This window comes from Mobula birostris, chromosome 23 (assembly GCF_030028105.1).
Source record: "Mobula birostris isolate sMobBir1 chromosome 23, sMobBir1.hap1, whole genome shotgun sequence".
Classification (NCBI taxonomy): Eukaryota; Metazoa; Chordata; class Chondrichthyes; order Myliobatiformes; family Myliobatidae; genus Mobula; species Mobula birostris.
This window is the reverse complement of record NC_092392.1, coordinates 18,058,465-18,084,473: the sequence shown is the minus strand read 5'-3', so window position 1 is coordinate 18,084,473 and position 26,009 is coordinate 18,058,465. Positions and strand designations below refer to the sequence as shown.

At 40.4% G+C, this 26,009-nt stretch overlaps 1 protein-coding gene across 5 annotated transcripts in view; it reads left to right on the top strand.

Moving 5' to 3' along the window:
- Window positions 1-26,009, top strand: part of LOC140186954 (voltage-dependent calcium channel subunit alpha-2/delta-1) — a 747,581-nt gene that overhangs the window by 511,996 nt on the left and 209,576 nt on the right. The window lies entirely within an intron of this gene.

Sequence of the window (26,009 nt, the reverse complement as noted above, 5' to 3'; positions counted from 1 at the left end):
AAAAGGAGCTCCGTCTGTTTGCAGGGTGCAAAAAACAAGATTAAAGGATGATAATAATTAGGAGAATCAATAAGATGAATGTAGCAAGGCTTTCTATGTACAACCAGAACAAGATAACCAAGAATGTGATTAGTGTAGAAGCCCCAAGCTAAATGCAACTTAGAAACCAACTTGTCCGTGCTTAGTGTTTTAAAATTGTAAAATAGACTTCTAACAATGTAGATTCAATTCTAACAGGCACAAGGGAATTGTGATTCAGAGGGATAAATTACAGTCGGCAGTAATACAGGAAAGGAGAGCCAAATGTGAATAAATAATGTTATTACAGTTTGTAATGGAACTTTGTTTTGATATTTGTCATTCTACTGCTACGTTATACGATTGGACTAAGAAAGGAAAACAGCAATTTAACTTAACATGCTTGCAGATATTAAACAATGTATGGATGCCTTGGCAATTTCCAGTATTATTGCTGCCTAAGGTGAGATTGAATTATTCTGAGATTGCTTATTCTTACATGTAATTGGAATTCTTAAACGTTAAGTAGATCTGGATAAGATAACACAGATGAGGAAAAACCTTCAGCCATCAGTGTATTGTTTCCAGCCAATGTCAATGGAAACCCTGTTGTGAAGTTATAAAATCAGAAAGGTGATTTGCAAAATTGCAGGCTTAAGAAAAGTGCGTCAAACACACCAAATGGAATCTTCAACTGCACTTCACGCTCAGCGTCAACACACACCAGTAGACTTGACCTTGCTCTTTTGAAAGCAAGTTTAATTTACCTAGAATATTGACACAATTTTCTTTGAAGGGAGGAAGGCTGAACTAACACTGTGAAGGTTGTATTCTATGTATTGCAGCTTTGACATTGTCAGACTTTTGCATGTGATTAGTACAGAAGCAACATTTCCTTCTAGTTCTAAGCATTATTTGCTCTTAAGTCGACATCTTCCCTTTCATCCTTTTATCAATTTCCTACTGTTGGGATAATTTAAAATCAACAATCAGCCTGCTGGCACATCTCTGAGATGCAGGTGGAAACCAGTTTACCGGCCTGAAACCTATGCTGTCACAAAGGCAACATGCAATCTTACTGCCCATAGCACATAAGGTCAAGGTCAAACCTGGGTATTGGAGATGTGAGGCAGCACACTTTCTGCTGCGCTGCTGTGTCAGTCATTTCAGAATGATGGAGTAATACAGAACAGAAACAGGCCTTTTGCCCCAACTCGTCTGTGCTGACCATGGCATCCTGCCTGGTACTAAAATATTGAAACCATATAGAAATCAGTCTTGATGAGTCAGAAATCATGGTGGTGCTTGTGGGCTGCCCCCACCACATCTTGGACTGTATTGCTCGTTGTCTCAAAACACAATTCATTGTAAGTTTAAATGTCTTGATGTACGTGTGACAAATAAAGCTAATCTTTGAAGATCTTTAATATTTATCTTTCAAGAGAAATGTTTTTTTTTCCCCTTCTTTCTGTTGATTTTTATTCATGTCCAATGTTATTTACCTCAGACAATATAATTAGCATTGGCTTCTGTTTTGCTCAAGATCATGTTAATCAGTTCCAAATTCAATCAGAAACGTGTTGTGCTTTACAACTTTATATGCAGTATGTGAAGGAGATCATTGAGCAAGGGGAAGAATATGTGTGGGGGGCCATGAATTCTACATTGTATTTGCCTTTGTGTTTTGAACCCAGATGCCTAAGTTCAGAACGCTTGTTGCATTTGAGCCTCTTGAACCATTTTCACATTGAACTGATTTAACTATCTGTGACTTAACAGAGTTTGAACCAAAATGTTATAGGTAATTTGAAATTGTTTTAATTTTTTAACATTCTGAATAGCTATCAGACTAGAAGTGTCATGGAAAAGACTTTCACTTGCCCTGTCATTATAATTTATAATTGAAACAAATTTCAAATTAGAGATATAAGTGGAAACATTAGCAAGAAGATTAATTGAGTACCATAACGTGTTAGTGACCAGGTTTAGATTTCCTCTTAGCATTCACCAACATTTAATTAGATACTGTACTCAATTTTCACTTTTCTAAATTTTCATTTGTTGCATCTTTTAAGTAAATGCAAATTTCCAGTAGGCTAATGCATTTTTATTTGAAAAAAGTAATTGTGTTTAACTTATAAAATTATTAATGTTTATAATCTGAAGCCAACGCATTTCTAATTTATGAATCCCAGTCTATTTACAAATTTCAACACCATTATTTTATTAATCCATAATAATATATAATAAGAATATTAGAACTACATATTAAAATATTCTGCATATTTTAAGCTGTACAGAAAATATCAAGTTTATTACTCACGTGTTAATTTCACAATTTGCAAGCTCTTGTAGGGACATCCTTCACTATTTTATCTTCCTTGTTAAGACCACAAGACAAAGGAGCAGAAGTTGGCTATTCGGCCTATCGAGTCTGCTCCGCCATTTTATCATGAGCTGATCCATTTTCCCATTTAGTCCCACTCCCCCGCCTTCTCACCATAACCTTTGATGCCCTGGCTACCCAGATACCTATCAATCTCTGCCTTAAATACACCCAATGACTTGGCCTCCACTGCCGCCCGTGGCAACAACTTCCATAGATTCACCACCCTCTGACGAAAAAAACTTCGCATTTCTGTTCTGAATGGGCGCCTTTCAATCCTTAAGTCATGCCCTCTCGTACTAGACTCCCCCATCATGGGAAACAACTTTGCCACATCCACTCTGTACATTCGAAATGTTTCTATGAGGTCTCCCCTATTCTTCTAAACTCCAAGGAATGCAGTCCAAGAGCGGACAAACGTTCCTCATATGTTAACCCTCTCATTCCCAGAATCATTCTAGTGAATCTTCTCTGTACCCTCTCCAATGTCAGCACATCCTTTCTTAAATAAGGAGACCAAAACTGCCCACAGTACTCCAAGTGAGGTCTCACCAGTGCCTTATAGAGCCTCAACATCACATCCCTGCTCCTATACTCTATTCCTCTGGAAGTGAATGCCAACATTGCATTCACCTTCTTCACCACTGACTCAACCTGGAGGTTAACCTTAAGGGTATCCTGTACGAGGACTCCCAAGTCCTGTTGCATCTCAGAACTTTGAATTCTCTCCCCATTTAAATAATAGTCTGCCCGTTTATTTCTTCTGCCAAAGTGCATAACCATACACTTTCCAACATTGTATTTCATTTGCCACTTCTTTGCCCATTCTTCCAATCTATCCAAGTCTCTCTGCAGACTCTCTGTTTCCTCAGCACTACCAGCCCCTCCATCTATCTTTGTTTCATCAGCAAACGTAGCCACAAAGCCATCTATTCCATAATCCAAATCGTTGATGTACAATGTAAAAAGAAGCGGCCCCAACACGGACCCCTGTGGAACACCACTGGTAACTGGCAGCCAACCAGAATAGGATCCCTTTATTCCCACTCTCTGTTTCCTGCCAATCAGCCAACGCTCTATCCACGTATGTAACTTTCCCGTAATTCCATGGGCTCTTATCTTGTTAAGTAGCTTCATGTGTGGCACCTTGTCAAAGGCCTTCTGAAAATCCAAATATACAACATCACTGCATCTCCCTTGTCTAGCCTACTTGTAATTTCCTCAAAAAAACTGTAATAGGTTTGTCAGGCAGGATTTGCCTTTAAGGAATCCATGCTGAGTTCTGCTAATCTTGTCATATGCCTCCAGGTACTGGGAAAACTGGGAAAGCCCAATCTAAATTCAAATTTGACATATTTTAATTGAACATGATTTGGAATTGTTGGCCAGAATTATACTTGACTTAATCTCCTGCCACAACTACTCTTTCCAGTACGCAATGCCCACAGCCACACCTACTTGTCTCATAGTGGAGCTGACACAGGAGACTGCATTCATGACAAAGGCCTGTTAGTACTGAACTTCGTTAGGAGTTTAAAGAAATTTAGCAAATTCCTACAAATGTACCCAGTGAAGCATTCTGACTGGTTGCATCACCGTCTCTTATGGAGCCTCCAATACACAGGGTCGAAAGAGGCCACAGAGATTTGTGGGCATAGCCGGCTCCATCATAGGTACAAGCCTGTACATCGTCGAGAACATCTTTGAAGGGAGGAGAAGATGGCGGCGCAACGGCAGCGCGCGCGGCCTCTCCGGTGAATGATACCTGTAATCTGTCAAGTAGGGGACCATGCACAATTCTGATTTGATGGAGACGGACGTGAGAGTACGGAGGAACATCTGGAAAACTTTTGAAATGCCCGCTTCGCTGCCGCTGCTACTGTGTGGTAACCAGAATCTCCGGAGCAGAAGGCCCCGAATCCTTGGCTTTGCGTGTTTCAGCAGCCGGGGCGAGGTTGAAGGCGCTCGGGAGGCTGTATCGGAGGGGCTGGTCGGAGGCTCAAGGTTTTTGGACGGATGGACTCAGTGTCGGCTGTGGTCAGCTGCTTCCAAGGCATCAGCAAGTTGACGGTGCCTGGAGGTTTATGGCATGGAGTTTCTCCCTTTTGCCGCCTTCTATCAGGGACTCGGGAGTCGATCGACTTGGGGACTTTGAGACTTTTTTTTAATCGTGCCCATGGTTTGTTCTTTATCAAATTATGGTATTGCTTTGCACTGCTGTAACTATATGTTATAATTATGTGGTTCTGACTCATTACTACCATCAGGGAGAAGTACTGGAGGCTGAAGTGACACACCCAGCCTGTTAGGAACAGCTTCTTCCCTTCTACCGTCAGATGTCTGAATGGTCCATAAACCATGAGCACTACCTAGCTATTCTTCTTTTTGCACTATCCATCTATCTATCTATCTATTTATTTACTATAACTTATAGCAATTTATCATTCTTGCCAAACAACAAATTTCACAATTAACCTCAGTGACAATAAACCTGATTCTGAAAACCAGTTAAAGTGATTTGCAAAAAAAGTAACAATTTTGAGATGTTAGTTAAAAAAGTAGTGAGTGAATTAAAGAAAAGCATTAACAAAAAAGCTGAACGTACATTTAGGTGTTTGTTGAAGCTTGGTGGCTCTGTGCTGCAAGCTGACGAGTCGGACGTAGAGTATCTTTGGTTGCTCTGTTGATCGAATTATGATGAAAAATCAGCTGAAATTCATGGTGAGACACAGCACTTTCTTTTTAGGTGCAACACGAAATGGAATGATACCGAGCACAATAAATCTGCTGGACTTGAATGTGTTCTTACTGTGCTATAATTTTTCTACAAGTCTGTGATCCAATAATGTTTCAGGAGATCTTTTGAAACATTGACACTAAAAATGTTGCTTGCTTTTCTGCCTGGGATTTATGGAGCTCCATTAGGAAATCAATTTATCTCTGTGTTTTTCGGCTTTAGTTGATTTCATTATCACAAGATCAAAACAGGGAACATTCAGTTCAACCACTGGACATTATCAGAAATTCAAGCAATATCTATAGCAAATTGTGTTGAGATTAAAAGCTCAACCATCTGTTCTCAAGATTTGCCATTCGTTTCAGACTACCTGCATCTGTATTAGTTCATTTCACTGCTAATATTTGACTCTTAATTTTCAGATTTTGTTACTTTCTAGACTTCCCAACCATTGGACATTAAATTCCCTCCTTCCCTGTCAATTTAGAACATAAGAACATAAGAAATAGGAGCAGGAGTAGGCCATCTGGCCCATTGAGCCTGCTCCGCCAGTCAGTAAGATCATGGCTGATCTGGCCGTGGACTCATCTCCACCTATCTGCCTTTTCCTCATAACCCTTAATTCCTCTACTATGCAAAATCTAGCCAACCTTGATTTAAATCTATTTAGTGAAGTAGCCTCCACTGCTTCATTGGGCAGGGAATACCACAGATTCACCACACTCTGGGAAAAGCAGTTTCTCCTCATCTCTGTCCTAAATCTACACCCCCCAGTCTTGAGGCTATGTCCCCATGTACAATGATATATTTAAAAACATTGATCAAGTCACCTCTTAACCTGCTAATTTCCATGGACTTTAGCCCAAATTTGTACAAGCTTTCCTTGTAAGTGATGGTGTGGGATACCGATATCACACTGGAGCAAGTTGTGCCCTCCGTAAGTGTACAGTAAGAGACTGTTCTCATTGTTGCATGTGTAGGGTAACCAGAGCTGTGTAAAAATGTAAGCTAACATCCATTACCTTGATATACAGATAAATATTTCCATGAGCCATTTTCATTTACCCTGTTCCTCCCTAAGAAAGAGTGGTAAAGGAACAGAAGTTTATGAGGGAGAGAAGGGAAGCGTGGTCAGACATGCCAATCTTCTATAAATTATTCCTGATTCTGACGCAGGGGAGGGGAGGAGAAGATGGCAGTGCGACGCAGCGTGCACGGCTGCTCCGAATTGATATCGTATTTGTGAAGTAGGATGCCGTGCACAATCCTAATTTGATGGAGACAGCCGTGAGAAGCACGGAGGAACATCTGGAGAAACTTCTGAAACGCCCGCTTCGCTGCCGCTGCTACTGTGCGATGGAGAATCTCCGGAGGGGAAGGCCCCAGATCCTCGGCTTCGACTATTGCCTGTTGCCGGGGCCGGGGTCAAAGCGCTCAGCAGAGATGGTGCTCGGTGTCGGAGGGCTGGTCGGAGGCTCGAAGTTTTCGGACGGACTCAAGAGTTGGCTGTGGTTGGGGTTCTTCCAGGGTGCTGAATCTGCAAGTTTGCGGCACTGGAAGCTCATGGCAGGAAGAGAGTTTTTCTTCCTTCTACCGTTTGCGTGAGATAATGGGACTTTCGAGAGACTTCGATATTTTTTACCATGCCCATGGTCTGTTCTTCTATCAAATTACGGTATTGCTTTGCACTGTTGTAACTATATGTTATAATTATTTGGTCTTAGTCAGTTTTTTTAGTCTTGGTCTGCCCTGTGTTTCTGTGATATCATTCTGGAGGAACATTGTATCATTTCTTAATGCATGCATTACTAAATGACAATAAAAGAGGGCTGCGTGTTCTCATAATCTAATCTAAGAATCAGAATCAGGTATATTATCACCGGCATGTGTCTAGAATTTTGTTAACTTAGCAGCAACAGTTCAATACAATAAAGAAGAAGAAGAGAAAAAAAATCAGATCAGATGAAAATTTTCATGTGTTCAGTCTCTCTATCCTGGCAATATAGTGATAATGGATGTTAAGCTAACTAGATTTCAGTTTCCTGGTTTCTCTCTCACAGCTTTCTTCAACATATGCAAAATTCATAAATCTAAATGAATATTGTTGAATCAAGTGAAGCTTGTAGCTGCCCTTAATGTAATCTTCCAGTATTCGCAATGTTTTCTCAAGATTCTGGAATGGAAACAGTGTGGTTCTGGAGATCTTCTGCATCTGTGTCACTTTTAATCATTATCATTGTTAAATTCTTTATATTTTGCTCCATATATAAATGGGTGTGGAATGATTGTTTTCACATTGTCTAAGAGTAGATTGAATATAGAAATAGTTGGGAGATGGGGGTGGATCATTCTAAGAAGGTCTAAATGGCCTTAAGGATTTGTCAGTGTAGAAGATGAGCAAGTTATGGCATGGTACCTAGTGGTTAGCACAACACTTTACAGTACCAGTGACCTGGGTTCAATTCCCGTCACTATCTATAAGGAACTTGAACATTTTCCCCAGGTTTTCTTCGGGTGCTCTGGTTTCCTCCCACAGTCCAATGATGTACCGGTTGGTAGGTTATTTGTTCACTGTAAATTGTCTCGTGATTAAGCTAGGTTTAAATCGGGTGTTTAAACAGGCCGGAAGGGCCCGTTTCATACTATGTCTCAATTAAGTAAATAAATAGTTTCATGAAGCAATGTTTCAAGTTTCATTGTTTTAAATGGATTGCATTGATTTAGCATTCATTCATTAAGCATTTTCTGAATACTTTGAATAGGTAGGGTGGTTCTGTAAAGACGTGTTGTTGACAAGATTAATCTTAGCAGCGCTGTGGTATTTCTGCCCCTTGGACAACAAACGCTGATGATATTATCACAAGAGCTGTCATTGTGGTCTTATCAAGACTGACAGCTTGAGAGAGCTGAATTTGCAGATGGAGCTGAGGTGAGAGAAAAGCTGAAGTGCCTCGGTTCTCTGATTGTATCTTTATTGATGTTTCTTCACATTCTCTGCCTCTGTAATTCCTCCACATCGTCGCTGGTTGTGATCTTGACAAGGATCTGGGTAGTAGGACTGTAGCCTAAGGTTAATGTGGGCAGTGGAACATCACGTGCTCCCTCAGTAATTTCCAATCGTTTTCACGCCGTCAATTGGAAGGTCGATAAAGCAGAATTGGGTTTTGAATGAGACGTCAGCTTTTTTAAAGCCAACATTTGTAACAGAAACACTCGGCTCATTTATGCCTGATTCCTCTTCACGCCTGAGAAGGTGGTCCCTGCCATTAATTAGGGCAGCACAACTTGCTGACGATTATGCACAAGTCATGTGTGACAGAAACTGGTTGTTACTCTTGGCAGCCCAAAGGCTTCATGAAGCAATCTCTTCCCCTATGTGAATGTCTGTTTTGCCCTGATATCGGAGGACTGGTTTAATGATTTGAGTCCCTCTGTGCCATGAAAGGAGAACCAGAGCACCATTATATCAAGAAAATGAACATTTACAGAAATATGAAGAGTTTGGACAGCAAGGACCACGACAGATAATTCTGCTGTTGCCAGCTCCAGGGACCCAGGTTCAATTCTGATATCAGCTGCTGTTAATGTGGAGTTTGCACTCTCTCTCCAAGACCACGAGTTTACTCCACGTGCTTCAGTTTTCCACCACATCACAATAACATGTGAGTTGTTAGGGTGATTGGCTACTGTTCATTACGCATGGTGCAGATGATAGGAAGATCAGGGCCTGAGATGGAGTTTAGGGAAAATGCTGAGGGACTGGCATTGATCTAAGTATGAGCGCGGACTCTTACAAATCTTACAGTTCAAGTGTTTGGACTAATTAGTTACTTTTCAGTTCCAGGCAGATTGGTCAACAACATTCATAATGATCTTAATATTAAAGTCAGAAACAGATATATTATCACCAGCATGTGTTGCGTAATTTGATAACTTTGCGGTAGCAGTACAATGTTATGCATGATACCATAGAAAGAAAAGTAAATAAATCCATTACAGTAAGTATACAGAAAGTGTGTGTGTGTATGTATGTGTGTATATATATATTGATTGATTGAATAGATTAAAAATAATGCAAAAACAGAAATAAAATATATTAAAAAAGTGAGGTAGTGTTCATGGGTTCAATGTCCATTTAGGAATATGGCAGCGGGGAAGAAGCTGAATCGTTGAGTGTACCTTCAGGCTTCTGTACCTCCTTCTTGACGGTAACAATGAGAAGAGGGCATGCCCTGGGTGTTGGGGTCCTTAATAATGGACATCATCTTCCTGATGCACCGCTCCTTGGAGATGTCTTGAGTACAATGGAGGCTAGTACCAAAGATGACCTTCTGTAGCTTCTTTCAGTCCTGTGCAGTAGCCCCACATACCAGACAGTGATGTAGTTTGTCAGAATGCTCTCCAAGGTACATCTATCAACATTTTTGAGTGTTTTAGTTAACAAACCAAATCCCTTCAACTCCTAAAGAAATAGAGCCACTGACTTGCCTGCCTTGTAGCTGCATCGATATGTTGGGACCAGGTTAGACCCTCAGAGATCTTGACACCCAGGAACTTGAAATTGCTCACTCTCTCCACCTATGAGGATAGATTTGTGTTCCCTTGTCTTACCCTTCCTGAAGTCCACAACCAGCTTTGAATTCTTAAACAAAAATTGTAAAAGTTTAAATTTCTGCATTGACTTTAGTATGCATCTACTACCAGATACTTCTGGTGGCAAGAATAGATCGATAGTTAGATAGGTAGTTCATAGTCATAGTCATACTTTATTGATCCCAGGAGGAAATTGGTTTTCGTTACAGTTGCACCATAAATAATAAATAGTCATAGAACCATAACTAGTTAAATAGCAATATGTAATGGATAACTAGATAGATAGATAAAAGGAAGGAGAGAGAGATGTAGGAGGGGGGCATGTCTTTTTAAGTGAGCTAACAATAGTCTAGATTCTAACAATAGACTTAAGAACCTGAGCTTTATCGCACACCTGCTGCTTGCCTGACTTCTTGTATATTTTTTCATGATTATTAATCTTACCATACGTTAACCTTACAGTTACAATGAACTCAAATTGTACCTCAAAGAATTGCAGCACCATGGCGTACCGTATTCCCTGATCTTTGAGTTTTGGCAATAATGCCACAAACTCTTTGCAATCCAGCTCTTCGATTTACAAACTCTATTTTTTGCTTTGTGAATAACTTCCCACTGTCGGCCCGTAAAGCATAGCAAAATATTCAGGATATATTTTTCCACCCTTTTGATTTACGAAACTCTACTTATTAAACATTTTCCCAGGGATGCATCACCTTCATGAGTTGGGCAATGGCTGAACTCCAGAGGGAAGTCTACCAGTGATGGGGTTCAGGGGATGAGGGTAAGGCATTGCAAAGGAGATCCAATTCCCCTGAGTTTGGGAAATAATGGCACCTTTGCAGGAGCTATCGTTTGAATTTATTCCAACTGCTCAAGCAACCTTGCACAGTAATTATCCAAACTCCCGACTGTTTGCCAATTCTATTTCCAGTGCAACATGTTTATTGAAACCCATATATTCCTTTGAGATTGTAAATGGTTATTACACAGAGCTCATTCTGAATGGTCTGTAAATGGGAAAAAGTAGTACCATTCTGTGAATCGACATTGAAAGCCCAGAGGAAATAAACACTTAAATTATTTGCAAAATTGAAGGTCTGTCCAAGACAGAGAACTGGAATTACTAAAGGGCCCACTGCAACAGCACCCTCCTGTGGTAATAATTTAAATTTCCTTCAAATTAACTATTCCTTTGTATTGAGCTTGAAGCTTCTGGCTCACACCTTTTAAGTGGTAATTAAGACAGGTAACGTTGTTTAATGTTTGAAATATTTTAAAATTCACCTTTGTTCACAGGTGCTTAATATGTATGAGTGTTTAGTCACTTGCCTCTTAAAGTCTTGGCTTTAGTGCCTTCAGAAGAATGAAATATGAAGCATTAAGTACAACCCCTGGCAAAAAAATGGCAGTAACTTAGCATCGGCAGTTTTCTTCCCCTTTACTGTTCCTAAAGAGCTTAAATAGAATGATCCTTGGCATTAGTAATCAACAGAGCAGTGCATTTCTCCTGGATTGGTAAGATTGTAACATTATTTCTAGAAATTTAGCACCCTGTATTTTTTTAAGGATGTGGAGAGGAAAGAGGACATCTCATGCAGCTTTAGTTTTGAGGTTGCAACATCTGTCTTCAAAAGTTCTTGACATCCCAATGCTTTAAATGGATATCAGCAGCTTCCTGAAAAGGACCTCTTTATCTCCATTCTCTGACTTCTGCCAGTCAACCAATCTTTATCTATGCCAACACACACAAAGTACTAGAGGAACTCAGCAGGCTAGGTAGCATCTATGGAAAAAAGTACAGTCGACGTTTCGGGCTGAAACCCTTCGGCAGGACTGGAGATAAAAAGCTGAGGAGTAGATTTGAAAGGTGAGAGGAGGGGAGAGAGAAACGCCAGGGGATAGGTGAAACTTGGAGGGGGACTGATGAAGCAGAGAGCTAGGAAGTTGGTGTAAGAGACAGAAGGCCATGGAAGAAAGGTGGGGGAGGAGCACCAGAGGGAGGCGATGGGTGGGGAAGGAGATAACATGAGAGAGGGACGGGGGTGGGGGGGCGCGCGTGGAGGCACTACTGGAAGTTTGAGAAATCCATGTCCATGCCATCAGGTTGGAGGCTACCCAAACGGAATATAAGGTTTTGTTCCTCCACCCTAACCATGGCCTTATCCCGACAGTGGAGGAGGCCATGCATGGACATATCGGAATGAGAATGGGAAGTGGAACTAAAATGGGTGGCCACTGGGCAATCCCGCTTGTTCTGGCGGATGCTCGGCGAAGTGGTCTCCCAATCTACGTCGGGTCTGTCCGACATAACTAGGGGCCATACCGTGCCAGTACGTTGCTTCTAACATCATGATCTCGAATTTTATTTAAGGGACTAAGTAAATACTAACGGATCTGTTAACTGTGGATGATAGGCTATTAACATGAAGAGATACAGCCCCCTAAACCTCCCCCCCCCCCCAGGGTATGGTTCCTTTTTTCCTCCTTGTTTCCAGTTTTATGTGGCTGTACAATTGCAACACATTGGATAGACACATTGATGAGCCCTGTCACATACTTGTCATGCCTATCAATTTTTTCTCCCTCAGAAAGAAGATGTCACTTCCCAGATTTGTGCCTGCTTTGTGTTTTCTCCTATATCATCTTGTATTATTATCCAGCAGAAATGGAACTGATGATAGTAAAGGGAAAACTGTTCTATATATATCGAATGATAAATTTTTGGGAACAATAGTCACAATGAAGAATTTTAGTTTTGTCTGACTAATCTCCTTTTCATTAACACAATCACTTTTACTTTGTGGGCAATTAATAAATAAACACTGAAATAATGGAAGGGAAATCTGGATAACAGTCTAAACTCAAGAATGCAAGATGTCAGGCATTGAGGGACTTGTCTGGCCCTCTTCATGAGATAATGACTTGCAATTGAAGTTCCAGTTTTTTAGAATTTGCAGCATCGTGCCTGACACTTGAGAGTGAGTTCATACCCACTGCCAGTCCCTGTCTGAGTCTTTCAAATAGTATAAAACATAAGCAGAAATAAATTCAATAGATGCCAGACAAAAGTAATGCAGCTTTATTTTAGTTTGTTTTGTAGCATTATCCATTGCACTCATAACTAAATTTTATAACAATAGCTCTGAGAAGTGTTGAGGTTTTGTGGCCCTTTATAAATGTGAGCTGCATATCGGGGCTATCTATTTCATCTAAGAGCTTAATACATTCCTTATCAGTTATGTGACGATGAAGAATTGTGGAGGTTCCCCCCATAATGTATGTTCATGTAAAGTAACCCGTTCTTCATTGACACCTTTCTGGAACAAATAAACAAAACCTCTAAGAGAAACGGAATAAAATTATTTCATGCGTATTATGCTGAATTTTTATTTTGGCAGGTTGTCATGTCCTTTGCATTACAAGCAATAAGCTCACCTCAATATGGGAGCAGTTTCTCCAGTAACACTGACAGGAGCCTGCCTCATCAGATTGTCAGTGTGCTAGGCAGGCAGCTATATTTGGTTTAAAAATACAGTCAGTATCAGATAACATGAAATGTTTTTAATAGTCCTGGTTAAAACGTAGTCTGATATCCCTGGTTGAAGCATAGTCTGATAATGAAATGAACTTTTCTAGTTACACAAATTATTTAAATTGAAAAATTGGTTTATTATTGTCACATGAATTGAGATAATGAGAAAAATATTTTTTGATTGCCATCTATACAGATCATTTCATCACATAATTACATTGAGGTGGTATGAGGGAAAAATAACAATGCAGAGTGAAGTGTCAACCTATTTTCATACGGTATTTTAATGTACATAAATGCTTTTATGCATAATTATTAAACATCTGTATTGTACTTTAATATACTTATATATTTTTTGAAATGATAAAGTATTTTACATATTTTCAAAGTAGATGATACTTTTAAAAAACTTACGAATGGAGATTTTCATCATTCCATTTAAGAACACCTGGTAGTAGATTCTCTGGTAAACATGAATCTCTTTTGTTTTCAAACATGGTTCATGTATCCTTTTTATAACTCTTTACGTAGATATTTATTTTCCCTTCTGCCTATTTCTGTAGAATTATATTTCCAGCAGGGTTGTGCCAGTTTATCTTCTCCGTTTCACTTTCCAGTTGAATAATTATGTTTACTGTCTCAATCTTCTTGTTAACTTTCACCCATCTTTTTCGATATTTAGTTCACAAAGGAAACAAAGCCCATTACTGATACCCACAACCCCCGCCCATTAAAAGAAAGGTCCCAAAAAATCAATTAAATTGATATGATTTAAAAGATTTCCCTTGGTCGCAATATTAATTAGTCTATGAAACAGCCAGCTATTGCTTAGAATTTAAACCGTGCCTTTGTTAGATGAGTGCTATATTCCATCCCTGCCTCCAGGATAGCTACAACAATTAGAGGCTCAGTAATTACCTACAGGGAACGATTCAAGTACAAGTACCCATAAAATTCTGCCTTCTACCAGTTTTTATTATGAATGCTGAGAAAGTATTGGGTGATAGCATCTTTTTTTTAGGAATGCTGATAAAGATGCTACATTTAAGCATATATTGGCTTCTTGTTATTGCTTTTCTTGAAAGCATACTTTATTGAAGTAATCTTTGGTGAACACTGATAGCATCTATCAGCTTAAAATGTCCAATACTCTTCATTTTGAAACACTGTAATAATAAATCCTGTGATAGCTATATTTATCATACTGTTAGAATTTTGACATATTAGCTTTGTCAAAGCCACCCGCAATCTAACAACTTTAATTATTGGCATTCTATCAAGCAACTATTGCACTTGACATCTTTACTGGTCTTACAATGCTTTATAAAATGCTATGATGAAAGATAGAGAAGGGTAGAAACAAGTGGGAAGTGGCTATATTGATTGGGGGAGAGAGAAAGAGACAATATGTTGGAATAACAGAATTTATTTGTTTAGAATAAAGAAGCACTGGGGGTGCAAATTCACACTTAGGTCGACACTGAGGGCTGTTAACTAGTGGGAAGGAGATTGAGAAGAAAATTCACGTGGAAGTTGCAGAGATGAGCAAAGGTCTCTGAGTAGTAGTAATGGGGATTTTAATTATGCAAATATAACTTCAGTAACAAAGACATAATGGGGCGAAAAGGGAAGGCATGTCAGAGGCATGTTGAGGAAAACTGTTGATCAGTATGTTTGTGTCTCTACAAGAAATGCGGCATTTCCAGACTGAGGGCTGGGGGAAAGAACATATTAGAGCCAAAGAAAGGAGGGGAAAAGATTGGGAGAAACCATAAAAGAAAACTAAACAAAAAGGAAAAATTAAAAATCAAAAAGAAAAGAAATTTACTCATAGAACCAGAGACCATAGCTAAGATACTATATTGTATGAAGTTTTTATATTGGTTTTTACCAAGGATGAATAGGCTCCTGTGGAGTCTCTAGTAATAATGATGTAATTACAATTTTGCTTAAGCAAAAACTAGACAGAGTTGAAGGTATGAGGAAGTAGATAGATGGGGTAATAAAGTCAAAGAGTCATGGAAATACATCATAGAAACAGACCATTCAGCCCACCACATCCATCCTGATCATCCAGTACCTATCTATACAAACCCCATTTATGGACATTTGGTCTGTAGCCGACATTGCCTAGACGATTCAAGTGCTTAATCATGCTTCTTAAGTGTGCGAGTGCCTACTATATAAGCAAGGAGAATCAATTCTGAAAGGGTTGTCAGAGCAGAGATCTGGAAGTATATGTGCACATTTCTTTCAAAGTGGTAGAGTAGGTTTGAAAGTGGTTAAGAAGTGTATGGTACCCCGGGCTTAGAGTACAAGAGCAAAGAAGTCTTGAAGGACTGTAATGAAACACTGGTTTGGCCAGTTTTGGGTTCAACACTTTAGGAAGATTCTGAAGGCAATGAAGAGGATGCAGAAGAGATTTACTGGAGAAGGTGGATGTTGGTTATATTGGCAGACGGGAGAGAAGTTGGTCCCTGGAGCCCAGGAGGTTGGAAGATCTGATAGAGGTGTTTATAGCCATGAAGGTACACTCAGAGCAGTAAGGAAGAAACTATTACCATGGGCAAAAGGTTCATGAATTGAAGACATAGAATGATTGGCAGATAAACAGCATTTATATTCCAATCTGCGCCTTGTAAGGCATGAAAATGCCCGACGCAGTCCTCTCATTGTCTGAGTCGATGTTCCCCTCCCTCCCTATATTAAACAATAAGTGTTTTGGACCTGAGGAAGTAGTGGAAGCAGATCCAATGGTAATATTAAAAAGGGAGCTGGATTAATATCTCAAAGAACATAATTTTCAGGACTATAACAAAGAGAACAAGGAAGTGGGTCAAGTAAGATTGCTCTTAAGTTGAGCCAAAAATAGTTTCATGGGTCAAATAGCTTCAGAGACCCTGTGAGCTATTAAGCTCATGCACAGCTCTTGAAAAACACTCTAACACTCTCCAATACAGCTGGCTTCAACTACTTGAGCACTATTTAGTTTTTTTTTGCCCAGATGAAACTACCAAATATCTTTGTGACCTGGATAAATAATTTCACTTCGTGCTATTATGAGTATATCTTAGAAGCTCCAGAACAATTAGTGTTTATTATTAAGAAAGATATTTATCAAAATTGCTGTAATATAACTAATCTTTCTGGGAACATAATAAAAAAATGAAAGCAAGTTAATATTAGCACTGTTGAGAGATGCAGCTGTTTATTTTTGAAGTTGAAATCTATCATTTGCCTGAGGGGTTTTAAATGAGGTTGTTTTCCAAGCATCTGCCTCTCTAGAAAATGAATCATCCAGTCCCCTGGGTGCTGTTTCAGACCGTCCCAAGTTGACAATCATCAGCCTACCTGAAATATTATGACAAGGGAATGATTTTTTTCTGATGAAATCTGAGGTTATTGACCGAGCTGCTCAGGCTATCCTAGACCTCAGTGGTACTTAATGACGGGGAGCGTTTTGCAGCAGCACAGCGTGACCACTGAGCATCAGTGCAGGAAGCCTAATTTTTCTTTAGTTCAGTGAAAATAACATAAAAGCAGCGTCAACGGCACGTACTCTCCTTCAGCCAACAAACACGCCTGATAAACCCTTTTGGCAAAAGGACAGGGTAGTTTCAAAATACTGAACACATGAGAACTTCTGCAGTTCCTCTTCAAGCAAACTAGGTTCCCGAAAACCAGACAGATTCCATGTAGTACTTGTGAGTCTCCAAATCAAATAGTCCATAAACTGAATTTATTGCTTTCTTACATTCTACTTAATGCACCAAACAATTTCGGTTCCATTGAAATTCCTCAATGGTATTGAAACTTGCACAAAATGATGCTACAGTTATGATGAGTGTGCACATTTGGTGAATTATTATTGTTTCTTAGTACTGAAGGCTAACTCATTCTCATACACTGAGCAAGTCACCACATCATCTGTTGAAATATCCTTGCTTTTGAAGCCCCCTGATATTACATAAGCTTGGTAAACAATATAAACTCAGGAGCTAGTTAGGAAAAATAAATTTTTTTAAGTCATTGTGTACAGGTTTCCAAATTCAATGAGGTTGGAAAACAAGGAGAATTAGCCGGCAGGACTGCAATGAGGAATGGGCTGGTTGTGATGAGGAGCAGCCAGTAGTGGATTCAGGAAGAACTGGAGGGTAGATGCACATATACCTGACCTCTTGCTGTGCACCATGGCATACACTTGAAACCAGGGCACTGGGTAAGTTGCTGTGCCGAGGATCCCAGATACCATTCATACCTGGCCTTGCAGCCCAATCAGTGCCCAACTCTCGTAAATGTGGTCACCAAACGTCACTTAAAGCAGAAGTCTTTGTTTTTTTCATTAATTAACCGCAGTCCCTTTCACATTTTATTTATTTATTTTCTCACCTGTTTCCGCACTTGTCTGATCATGAGCTGTTGGAAGCCAAGGGGATGTCCACAGGAAGTGATGCCTCAAAAAGGCGGCGTCCATTATTGGGGACCCCCTTCACCCAGGACATGCCCTCTTCTCATTGCAGCCGTCAGGAAGGAGGTACAGGAGCCTGAAGGCACACACTCAACGATTCAGGAACAGCTTCTTCCCCTCTGCCATCTGCTTTCTAAATGGATATTGAACCCATGAACACTACCTCACTACTTTTTTATAATTTCTATTTTTACACTACTTAATTAATTTAACTATTATATATGTATATATTTACTGTAATTCACAGTTTTTTGTACGGCTGCTGCAAAGTAAACAAATTTCATGACATATGCTGGTGGTATTGAGCCTGATTCTGGTATAATCATCTTATTGTAGATTCAGAATTGGCTCATTAATCAACAGGATAAGTGTTTGTCTCTCTAAAAATAAAAATGATATGTCAGGACACGCAAACATGAGGAATTCTGCAGATGCTGGAAATTCAAGCAAGACACATAAAAGTTGCTGGTGAACGCAGCAGGCCAGGCAGCATCTCTAGGAAGAGGTACAGTCGACGTTTCGAGCTGAGACCCTTCGTCAGGACTAACTGAAGGAAGAGCTAGTAAGAGATTTGAAAGTAAGAGGGGAGGAGGGGATCCAAAATGATAGGAGAAGACGGGAGGGGGAGGGATGGAGCCAAGGGCTGGACAGTTGATTGGCAAAAGGGATATGAGAGGATCATGGGACAGGAGACCCAGGGACAAGGGAAAGCGGGGGGAACCCAGAGGATGGGCAAGGGGTATAGTCAGAGGGACAGAGGGAGAAAAAGGAAAGAGAGAGAAAGAATGTGTGTATATAAATAAATAATGGATAGGGTACGAGGGGGAGGTGGGGCATTAGCGGAAGTTTGAGAAGTCAATGTTCATGCCAGCAGGATCTCCCAGTAGCCACACATTTTAATTCCACATCCCATTCCCATTCTGATATGTCTATCCACGGCCTCCTCTACTGTAAAGATGAAGCCACACTCAGGTTGGAGGAACAACACCTTATATTCCGTCTGGGTAGCCTCCAGTTACTCCTCTTCCTTCAGTTAGTCCTGACGAAGGGTCTCGGACCAAAACGTCGTCTGTACCTCTTCCTAGAGATGGTGCCTGGCCTGCTGCGTTCACCAGCAACTTTGATGTGTGTTGCATGATATGTCAGGGCAATATTTTTTCTTGAAAAAGGTCTAAAGCTTTAAATGTGTTCTCATTGTACTTAATTTTGCAATGAGGCTCACTGAGTACCAACAATTGCAGAATTTAACCAAATGCTATAGATCAACCCTCATTTTGAATTTAGTCCTTTTATACCATACATCTGGAATTTATTATGATAGACGTTATACATCAATAACAATGATTAATACAAGCTTTCAAAGAAACATTAGAGCATCTACTTTTTTAAAAGTGAATTCCATGCTTCTCGATGTCCCTCGTGTTTGCACACTTACTTTCTCATACTTATGCTCACAATTGGCAGAAATCTAATTTTTCATCTGCTGATTGCACTATTTCAATGACAAATATTTTGCATGACAGATACATATTTTTGATATTCTAATAGTAAATCTTTGGATTTAAAACCTGCTATGAAAAGCCATATTTGTAGCGATAGAAGTGGAAACAAGGCTGGGGAACTCCCGAGCTTTTCTCAATGCTCCAGTCTTTGTACAAAGATTTATTGGCCTTTAAACAACCACATGCAATCCATTCATCATGCAGAGATAGAGTTGTGAATGACAGCTTTTCAACAATCATAATGTAAACTTGCTGATCGAAAAGCATAGAAAGAAAGTGCAGAAAGGAATTTATTTTAAATACAGCTTGGAATCCAAATGAATCAAGACACAGCCTATTATGGTGACAAGCTTAAACTCCCATGGACATCTATAGTTGTTACCACCTTGTAGAAGCAAGGGAGAAAAGATTATTTGGAATTAAAGGAGCTGTTGCTTATTAACTTTTCTCTTCTTGCTAATAATTTTACCTTCTTTGTAATATTTTTTTTAAAACTACATTTAATCTTCTGACTGTTTGATTTTGTTATCTGTAACTTCAAACGTATAACTGGTTTCTGCAGCCACATGCAAAGAAATAACATGTTTAATTCAATACTTTTTGAACTTACAAAGCTCTCTTGCAGCCAATGAAGTATATCTGGTGTGTACTTCAGATACCAATTCTCACTTTCATTACCAGATAATTTTGAAATATTTTCCTATTCTGGCTGAAATATATGAAGTTGGAAAGCTATCTTGCTTTTTGCCTCAATATTAATATACAAAATATTCTGTTAATTCCACCTTCATAATCAATATTATGAATAAAAATTCAGTGAAATACCCTAATTTTGATTATTGGGGCTGCTTGACCTCTCTGATACATTCATTCTTAACCTTTGCATTAAGGTAGCTTGGACTTACGTGTGAAATTTGATTTATTTAAATGCTTTGAGACTGTCCTCAGCAGGAAGGAGAAAGAAGAACTAGTAGTAGATTTAATGCATTTGATTTCCAAAAGATGTTCAATTAGGTGCCACTGTACAAAACTCCGTTGAACAAGATGAGGGTTCTTGGTCTTGTGGGTAGTATTTTAATATGACAGAAAATAGAGAGTAGAAATAAAAAGGATTCATTTACTTGGCAAGTGGGTGCATAGGCAGTGAGTTCTAGGGAATATACAGATGAGTAGATGCAAGTCTGTCCGCTATACAAAGATAGGGAAAACAAGCATCACAGATGAAGAAACTAGGGGAAAACAGTGGGAGATGGAATATAATGTTAGGAAACATAATATTTTAAAAAAGCAATATTATTTAAATAACACACACAAAATGCTGGAGGAACTCAGCAGGCCAGGCAGCATTGTTGGGAAAGAGTAAACATTTGACGTTTTGGGCTGAGACCCTTCATCAGGAGTAGCGAATAGCCTTGGCCCAAAATGTCAACTATACTGATAGATGCTCCCTGGCCTGCTGAGTTCCTCCAGCATTTTGTTTGTGTTGCTTTGGATTTCCAGCATCTGCAGATTTCTTCATCTTAATGTTATTAAAATATCGTGAGGCAAATGAATAGAGATCTTACGATGTACCAAGTAAACAGAAGGCAAGACAGGTATTGGCCATTATTTGCAAGTGTGCAAGGATAGGGAATTGTCATTATTTGCTGACCTGAAGGAACCAAGGTATGTACCTGCTAGGATCAGCAAACAGGGACTCTAGCAAGGTGAGGAACAATGAGTTTGCTTTCATTGTTATTGTGATATTTCCTGAAAGACTATGAAAAATATTTTTTATTCGTCTGCTCTTGGGTATATTCTTGAGAAGGTTGTGATAAAAGCTGAGTGCATAATATTCCACCTAGCTATCTGGTCTTAATCTAATTATATATAAAATATATCAATAATGGGATTCCAATGATTGCAGTATGAAATTGGTAAAAGTACCTGAATGAACTGGACTGTAGTGAGGTAGAAGAAATGATTTACATGCAGTTGGTTCACATTGTACTCCTCTTCAGAGCACAAGACTAGTATTTGAATTTGTCACTGGAGCCAATCCCAAAGCTGGAGTTAAAAGAGACTGTTGTTGGTTTGGAAATTTGAACACTCTAGTGATTACTGAGTTTCACTCGACCCATAGTTTGCAGTCTGCACCGAGTAACCCAACTCATCTGACCTAATGAGAAAGGTTATGCTACCCCCCCCCCCCAACCCCCAATTGCGTAAAGCTGACTTTACAAATTACTCGGGAGCAAGACCTTCAGTGCTGTGGATACCATCAAATAACAGGAACTAGACCAAGCACTATCCAGTGACGGATGCTGGGCTGTTCTCTCCCCGGTTGGTTGTCTGTCAAAGATGATGAATGTTCCTGATGTACAGAAATATTTGTTGTTTTCCCATATCCATCCACAAAACTTTAGCAGATAGTACATTGCAACATCTGTACATAGGAGTCCTGAGGTTGGGAACAGCTAAAGAGGGAAGTTCTTGAGGAATTATTGATATTTACCTACTAAATTGTAAACAACTTTCTTCAAAGTATGGTATTAGAATTGATTTCTGAACAGATATTCCAACGGTCAGTCTTTTGTGTTTGGGATGAAACAGTTGCTTGCCTAACTGAGTGTTCTCAGTAACCAGGAAGAGTATTAACTAGGTCAGTGGTTCTGAAGCTCATGGAGTAGTGAACTACACTCAAAAGTCCATCAAGGAAGTACTCCAGTTCTTGCTGAAAATCCTTTCCTTGCTGTTTTGACTCTTTGATCTGTGATACTTCCTTGTTGATGGTGAGAAAAATCAAAAATAAAAAAAAAATTGAAAAATCAAAACTTGGACAAATCACCTTTGTAGCATATTAAGAAATAATTGTGTCAGACAGCCATGGAACAAACACTTGTTCGAACAGTTATATACTATGCATGTCTGCCAAGCAATTTGCATCCTTTTTTGATATCAGACCTTAGCATTTATTAACATTACCTGATTGGGCCAACTAAACTATTTCTTTTACAATTTATGTGTAACTGCAATTTCTGGGTAGCAATTGCCACAAAAGCATACAAACCAAAAGAACAACATGTTTAAGTTTCAAAGTTCAAAGTAATTTTTATTATCAAAGTACGTATAGGTCACCATATACAACCCTGAGATTAATTTACTTGTGGGCATTCATAGTAAATACGAGAACACAATAGGATGGTGGGAAGGGCTTTACCCACGATGGACTGGGCCGTATCCACTACTGTTAGTCGGCTCTTCTATTCAAGGGCATTGGTGTTTCCATACCAGGCTGTGATGCAGCCAGTTCGTATACTCTCCACAACATATCTATAGAAGTTTGTCAAAGTTTTAGATGAAATGCCGAGACTGTGCAACCCTCTAAGAAAGCCGAGGTGCTGCCGTGCTTTCTTCGTGATGGCTCTTACTTGGTGGACCCAGTGCAGGTTCTCTGAAATGATCACATCAGGGAATTTGTCGTTGCTGATCCTCTCCACCTCTGATCCCCTGATGAGAGCTGGCTCATGGACCTCTGGTTTCCTCATCTGAAGTCACTTATCAGCTCTTTGGTCGTGCCGATATTGAGCGAAAAATGGCTGTGCAATGATGCTCATTTTAAAAAATATTGTCGAAAATATATTGGATAAATGCATCAATGGTTATAAAAAGAACTGCCTAAACCCCTGTGTGATTTTGCCACTCTACCACTGCCTAATGGAATGACTTTTTTTTCTAACAGAGTAGTTTCATTAGGCTGTCCTGCCGTATTAAATATTAAAATTAAAACATAGAGTAATAGAATCTCTGGGTACTGGCCAAACCTTGCGCAGCTTTGCTTGTGTTGAGTTGTCCAATCTTGGCGATTTACTTGCAGGCATTTATCTCGTTCTTTTATAAGCAGATTGTATTTTTTTACGGGCAATTATGCGCATCAATGATAAGTATTCAGACTGTACGTTTCCCATTCTGCCTGGCCAGTGGTTGGTTGATTGGTGGCCTGGAACTGCCACTTTGTAGTAGTATATTTTGCCTTAAGCATTCATGGAGGACAAAGCGTTGCTGCCATTTGGACACTAGAGCAGCTTTATATTGAGCTGTGAGTCAGAGTCTTTATTCAAATATCCTTCCTTCCTTCCTTGTGCCCTTAACTCCTGGTGGAGTCATCGGGGTGCTGTCATGACAAGCTTTGCACCAGTCTGTTCCATCTGTAGCAGTTGTGTGCCAGAGCCTGGGTCAGCGCAATTGTTTTCCCTGTTCATTCTTTATTGTTGTCCGTCCATCTTTTCCTCTGTTTACCTCTCCTTATTTTCCCCTCTACAGTTCCTTGTAGAATGGTCTTTGCATGGCCACTGGATCTTGTTATGTGGCCGTACCATTTCAGCTTTCTTTTCTTCACCGTTGTGAGAAGGTCTTCATGGGGGCCAATGTAGTGCTGGATGGTCTAGCGGACCTGCTCGTTTGTGATGTGGTCCAAGTATGAGATGCCCAAGTTGTTGCGATAGCATCTCATTTCCAAGGCCTGTATCTTCCTCTGTAGCTCTGCTGTGAGGGTCCATGTCACACATGCGTACAGGAAGATGGAGAATACCAGTGCATGCAGGAGTCTGATCTTGTACTTCATGGTGATGTTGCTGAACCTCCATATTGTCGTGAGTTTGGATAGTGCAGTCATTGTCTGTGCGCTTCTTGCCAGGACTTCTGGTCTTGATCCTTCATCACTGATGATTGCCCCCAGGTATTTGAATACCCTAGGTATTCAAATTTGTGATTTGAAAAAAGATGATACAACATATTTGTAAACAATGATACAATAACTTTATGGAAATCTATTGTAAAATACATTCTCATTATTTGTCAGAATATTTCATTTTAGTATTTATACCAAAATTTAAAACACTCGAAAATATTTTTGGCAAAATTAGTGGGGCTGCCCTCGCCCCATCCTCCCGCCACCCCACCAGGGATAGGGTTCCTCTTGTCCTCACCTACCATCCTGCCTGCCTCCACACCCAGCACATAATTCTTGTAAAAAAAAACAAAACCTGGGGATCTCCCATATACTGCCACTAACCTCATAGTTCCCACGCCATGCACCTCAGATTTTACCTTCTACCAAAGATCCAGAAACCTGACTGTCCAGGTAGACCCATTGTTTCTGCTTGTTCCTGCCCCACTGAACTTATATCTGCATACCTTGACTCAATTTTATACCCCCTGGTTGAGTCTTTTCCTACCTAATCAGTGACGCTTCACACGGTCTTGATCTTTTCAATAATTTCAAGTTCCCTGGCCCCAGTCATCTTATTTTCACTATGGATGTCCAGTCCCTATATATCTCCATCCCCCACTAGGAAGGCCTCAAAGCCCTCGCTCTCTTTCTGGACACCGGATCCAACCAGTTCCCCTCCACCATCACTCTCCTCCATCTGGCGGAACTTGTCCTCACTCTAAATAATTTCTCCTTTGGCTTCTCCCCCTTCCTTCAAGCAAAAGGTGCAGCCACGGGCACTTGCATGGGTCCCAGCTTTGCCTGCCTGTTTTTTGGCTACGTGGAACAGTCTGTGTTCCAAGCCTACACTGGTATCACTCCCCAACTTTTCCTACACTACATCGATGACTGCGTTGGTACTGTTTCCTGCACCCAGGTGGAGCTTGTCGACTTCATCAATTTTTCCTCCAACTTCCACCCTGCCCTCAAATTTACCCGGTCCATTTCCCTCCCCTTTCTCGACCTCTCTGAACGTATCTCTGGAGACCTCTTTTCTACTGATGTCTATTATAAACCCATGGACTTTCACAGTGACCTGAACTATACCTCTTCCCATCCTTTTACTTGTAAAAACTCCATTCTCTTCTCTCAGTTCCTCCGTATCCATCACATCTGCTCTCAGGATGAGGTTTTACATTCCAGAACTAAGGAGATGTCCTCCTTCTTCAAAGAAAGTGGCTTCCCTTCCTCCACCATCAACGCTGCCCTCAACCACATTTCTTCCATTTTGCACGTCTGCCCTCACCCCATAATCCCACCACTTGTCCTCACCTGCCACCCCACCAGGCTCTGAGTCAGCACATAATTCTCCAGAACTTCTGCCATCTCCAAAGGGATCCCACCACCAAGCACATTTTTTCCTCCCCCCCACCCCCACCCCACAACTTACTGCTTTGTGCAGGGAACACTCCCTACGTGACTCCCTTGTCCATTCATCCTTCCCCAACTGATCTCCCTTCTGGCACTTATCCTTGCAACTGAACAAGTGCTACACCTGCCCCTCCACCTCCTGCCTCACTACCATTCAGGGTCCAAACAGTCCTTCCAGGTGAGGCGACACTTCACCTGTGAGTCTGTTGGGATCATCTACTGTATCCGGTGCTCCCGGTGTGACCTCCAGCATATCGGTGAGAACCAATGCAGACTGGGAGGCTGCTTCGCTGAGCACCAATGCTCCCTTTCTCAGAAAAAAGCGCGATCTCCCAGTGGCCACCTATTTTAATTCCACTTCCTATTCCCCTTCCGACATGTCAGTCCATGGCCTACTGTCATGATGAGTCCACATTCAAGTTGTCTGGGTAGCCTCCAACCTGATGCCATGAACATCGGTAATTCCCACTTCCTCCATTCCCCATTCCCATTTCCCTCTCACCTTATCTCCTTACCTGCCTTTCACCTCCCTCTGGTGCTCCTCCCCCTTTTCTTCTATGGCCCTCTGCCTTCTCCTATCAGATTCCCTATTCTCCAGTCCTGTATGTCTTTCACCAATCAGATTCCCAGCTCCTTACTTCATCCCTCC